This window comes from Eleutherodactylus coqui, chromosome 6, assembly GCF_035609145.1.
Source record: "Eleutherodactylus coqui strain aEleCoq1 chromosome 6, aEleCoq1.hap1, whole genome shotgun sequence".
Classification (NCBI taxonomy): Eukaryota; Metazoa; Chordata; class Amphibia; order Anura; family Eleutherodactylidae; genus Eleutherodactylus; species Eleutherodactylus coqui.
Window position 1 is genome coordinate 164,557,236 of NC_089842.1, and position 5,382 is coordinate 164,562,617.

At 40.4% G+C, this 5,382-nt stretch overlaps 1 long non-coding RNA gene across 1 annotated transcript; it reads left to right on the forward strand.

Annotated features, from left to right (window-relative positions):
- Positions 1–340: 340 nt before the first annotated feature.
- Positions 341–4,541, forward strand: LOC136632882 (uncharacterized). Its single transcript, XR_010793198.1, has 2 exons — positions 341–377; positions 1,602–4,541. It is a non-coding gene; the product is annotated as an uncharacterized lncRNA (long non-coding RNA).
- Positions 4,542–5,382: the final 841 nt, after the last annotated feature.

A 5,382-nucleotide genomic window follows, 5' to 3' on the forward strand; every position in this document is an offset into this window, starting at 1 on the left:
TCACTGCTCCTTTACTGTGGCGTTAATAGCTGCCGAGAGGGTTACACCTGGGTGGAGTTTCTTACTCCCATCTCAAGCCACCTCCAGCTTCTTCACAGAACCTGTTAAGCAATTTCTATTTCTAAGCAAAGAAAGTCCATGAGTTGCTGGGAACAGGTTTGACCATGTCTGCTGACGTTTGGCTCAGTCTTCAGATGGTTGTTAAACACCCTGAAAAAAAAAATAGCCTGGAAAAACTGGTAATGTCAGGCGAGGGTGGCATTCCTCTGTGATTGTATAGGTATGGCTTGGTAGCTGATGCTTGTATATATAAGGAGTGTCCTTGTTGTTGAGAAGCTCAGAAGATCTCATTGTGCACTGGAGAAGCCTGGCATCAGGTGAGTCAAGGGGAAGCGAAGCAGTGGCAGACCTGTCTCTATGACCTTGACACTATAGGCCGGAGCAATCCTCGGCTCTGCCAATCCATAGCACCTGACCAGCAGGGTCATGGCTATAGATTGTGAAGGAGCCGCCAACTGGACATTCTGGAGGGTTGGCTGGCATTAACATTAATTTGTATGTTTTTTTCCCCTATTCTTATTGTATCAATGATTTAAGCACTGCTGTATGTATACATTGGTGGAGTAGCACTGTGTTTGTCAACTGGCACAATTTATTGTGATATCAGGAAGTGTTTTCTGGTTTACACAGAACTTCAGGTAAAAGTGCTAAAAAAACTAAATTCGCCGATTATTATGCACAACATTTGCAAATCCAAATTCAGCTCTGCTAGATCTATACCATGGTTACTTATTTTCTTTGTTAAAGATGGTATTTTCTTTTTACTCTTTGTGCATTGTGATCACTCTCAAAGTTCAGAAAATGCATAGGTTCATCTGCAATTCCTGATTGCAAACTCAGCTCTACTACACCTAAATGTGCATGCATATGAGGTTTACTTGTGTTTTGTATCCCAGCTTAGAAAAACATGGCTGCTTTCTTCCAAACACAGCGCCACCCTTGTCCGTTGGTTGTGTGTGGTAATGCAGCTCAGCTCCGATTCATTTCAATGGAGCTGAGCTGCAATACCACACACAACCCTTTGGACATGGGTGGCGCTGTGTTTGAAAGAAAGCAGCCATGATTTACTTACCTTGAAGAACTCCTTCATTTCCCACTATCCATTCCCTTCTGTCAGTCGGTATGATACTAAGCCATAATGGACATAGCTGCACCTGTTCCAGCACATGGTGCCTGCAGCAGTATGCGGTGATTTTAATCCAGCAACTACAGGGGGGTATCCTTAAGAAATACTTCCTTGTCACTGCAAAACTCTAGTGACTTCCTGGTGTGAAGGAGTTGATCTTACTGATCTAAGAATAGGTGCAGCAGAGCCGAGTTTGTTATTTGGCACAGCTCATCATGATACAGCAAAATGTTTTAAGAAACCCAGTACGTTTATGCTGTGAAGCCCCAATGAATGAGTTGACAAATTCAGCTCTGCTACATCAGTTTGTAATAATTAATTCTAGGACTCATTGTTCTCGAGGGGATTCAGATGGGACTTGTCTCTGGGGTAATTAATTCAGTGTTTATTGCTAACATGATCTATTCTGTCCTAGGTGTGTCTGGCGTGTGAATGCTGCTCATCCACATTGCAGCCGCCTCCTCCTCGCTCTGGAACGTGCGCTCCTGCCCGATAGTCTACCTGGCTCAGTGGTTCTTAACAGTTCAACAGTTCTCTATCGAAATTGTGAAATGTTTAGGACCACTTGATCAGGCTGACGCGCTCTTCACACTGCGGCCGGCATGAAGAAGGGATTAACCTCTTAACTCTGAAAATGGGATACATGGTAACTTACTCCTTGCTAGTTTCTTGGAAATGCTTTCTGACTACTAAGCAAATAAATAGAACTGTAGACTTGTACTGTTTCACATGGTGCCACTAGTAGTAGGGCTGTAACACCCAGACCCACTCCCCAAAAGCCCTACTGAAGTGAACACAGACCACTATAAGGTTCTATAGAGGAACTATATATTGGGGGCCTGGTGGTGCTAGATCTAAATAATGCTAAAGGGACCCTCCTTTAAAGGACAAATAAAGATGGCTGCATTGCTTCTCTGACTACCTAGTGTACACCACTAGTCTAAGGCATTACACCTGCTTTGATTGGCCAGTGCTGTCCATGTGAGCACTACTGGCCAGTCAGAGCAGTAGGACGTGTCTTAGACTACAGATGCATACTAATGCATAGTGTACACCAGATAAGCGGTACAGCCATCTTTGTTTTCCAGGATCAGAGGGTCACTTTAAATTAACAAAATGTGGCTAATTTGCATGAGGCCTAAACTTGTGTTATATAATATTAGAAAAAAAAATGATCAAATTTTTTTTCTGTAAACATTGCCACTTTTGTCTTTAGGTTGTGTCTGGTATTGCAGTTCACCCCCAATAAAGTAAATGGGGCTAGCTGTACTATCAGGCACTGTTTCTAGGGAAAGAGCAGACTTTCTGTTCTAGCCTCATGATGAAATACTGGAGACATTTCAGGGCACAGCCTTATTTTAAGGTATTGCATGTATTGTTAATGATGTTTAGGGGAAGGGTTAGGACTGTAGATAGTCTCTGCAGGGTTATTATTTGGTATATAAATGTACATCTTCCATATGTTCTGATTAGACCAATGGGGGAGGAGGCGGGTTGATTTTTTTTTTTAAACACATCATAGATTTTGCGTTAACATTATAGTTTTGCATCTCGAACTTTTATTGGAAACCCATTTACAGTGGAAGGGCACCATTTTTTATGTCACCTTTGCTACATAGATCTGTACTGCAGCACTTACTACACAGAGGTCTGGTGATCCCATGACATAAGTGCGTTCTGTCGTTTTTAGTACTATTTGAGCATCACCTAAAATGTGGGTTTTCTTAAAGGGGTGTTCCACGATTTTACTATTGATAACTTACCCTCAGGATAGGTCATCCACAGTTGATCAGCTAGGATCTGCAGCTTCGGATCACCACTAATCAGCTGATCTAACAACAAACGGTCAGTGCAGCAGGGTCAAACGTTGTCATTGGTTGCCAGGGTCATAAGTGTAATGCAAGTCTTGATTTCCATTGAAATGAAGAGCGATGCCTCCTATTACATATCCAATCATAACCACAAATGTGAACATCCAGCCTCGCTGCACTGACAGCAAGTCAGAGAATCACCTGATCAGCGGGGATCTCAAGCATCAGATCCCCGACGATTAACTACTGATGACCTATTTTCAGAATAGGTCATTAATAGCTCAAGTCCTGGAATACCCCTTCAATGACCACCATATAAAAAAGAGAAAAAAAATCTAGAAAAAGGTGGTCATTAAGAGGTTAAATTAATTCATACATATGATATATAGAATTACTTTAACCATGAAACTGCAAAGCTCCAACAATAAAAATATGATTTCTGATTTGTTTATAAGTATATAAGATGTAGCAGAGCTGAATTTGCCATTTAGTGTCATGTGACCTGTTCTAACATGCCAGGTTAAGACAATGTAGTAAATGTAAGAGCACACACACAAGTCGTGTAATACAGTAATGAGCTCTACTGTCTGAAAAACTCCTCTTCTACATCTGCATGTAAATGAAATGAATATTAATACAAGAAAATCTGCTTTCCTGCTAATTACTAGATGCACATTACTGGAAACCAGTTTATAAAATTATGCTGCTAATTGCTAATCGCATCTTCTGACAATGAAAATCAATTAGAAATGTAAATGTGTAATTCTAATCATTCCTTTATTTTCTGTAATGTGCGGGTAGAATGAATGTGTAATATACTGAATATGAGCCATCACATCCACCATTCTGGGAACTTATTTATATTAGTGGCCATGAAAAGCTCCCAGAAAAGTCTTCTTTCTTCATAAAACATTCTTACTTTCCTTTAAATGGGGTTATAAGAGATTAGAAAAACTTGGCTGCAGTTTTACAGAAACAGCGCCACCATAAACTGTGCCTGGTATTGCAGCTTGACCACATTTAAAGGGATTTTCCGGAATTGTACTATTGGTGACCTGTCCTCAGGATAGATAGGTCATTTATAGTTGATCATTGGGGTCCACTGTTCGGGATCCCAGCCAATCAGCTGATTGAAGAGGTTCATGTTAGTGCCATGGCTTCTTACCAGGCATGTGAAGTCACATTCATCAGTCACATGGCCTGAGAGCATATTGGGATTGGGATTGAGCTGCAATACCAGGTAAAGTCGCTATATAATGTACGGCGCTGTGCCTGGTATAGACTGAAGTGACAGCAACTTCCACTGGAGCGCTGCTGTCAATTCAATCAGCTGATTAGTCGGGGTTTGCAGTGTTGGACCCCTTCCTGATCAACTATTGATCAGCTATCAATACTGCAGATCTGGAAAACCCCTTTAAGAGACAGTTGCAATACTGGCCAAAGCCTATGGACTAGACAAGTGCTGTTTGTGGAAGAAACTAGACATGTTTTACTAATCTCATAAACCCTTTTAATATGGAATTGCTATTTTGTTTCTAAAATAATCACATTTTGTGTCATGGCAAACTAGGACATAGCCACTACCCGCTGTATCAGGAAATAGGTACAGCTAATGCAGTAACACAAACTGCCAGCAGATGGGGAGCGTTATCCCTTTTTCTTCTATATGTTGAGAGTTCTCCATCTGCTGGCATTATGTGGTACTGCACCAGCTCTATGAAACAATGTAGCAGAATGTTACTCACTTCTTTGGGACTGCATAGCATTATCTCTTGAAGTCAAGATTTAGATAAGGCTATTGCATTATTACTTGCATACCTATGTTATAGCCTCTGGGATGACTCCTGCCAAATGACAAACTCAGCAGCATCTATTACAATATTTCTATACATATATATATATATATATACATACTGATTTTCCGTTTCCAACCCGTTATCTACACATAAGTAATGATAAAAATGTGCAAAGATAAACTGCACTACACTTCAAGAGAGACGGTAAATATTTCACTGAACAATCCAATGTAAGCCCTAGTGCCCGGATTTCCATGAAATCTTGACTGTATAATGTTATGTCAATAGCAGCATGTATGTAATCACAAAGTATCACAGTTTTCTATGTTTCTGTAATGTGTTATTTCCCATTTTCTGAAATAAAATTTCATGCAAATCTTCCATTTCAGTATTTTTTCCATATAAAGTGCAGAATTCTGGGAAAAAATAATATTTTCTTAATTCCTGGAGCGGCGAAGCAAACATATTTTCAATTAGACTCTCTGCTTGCCTATTCTCTATTCAGTGACTGTGCCAATAGGACATTCGTGTTGTATTTTACTATGATGTAGGGTTGCAGGCACAGAAATTATCACCGTAATAAGAGGTA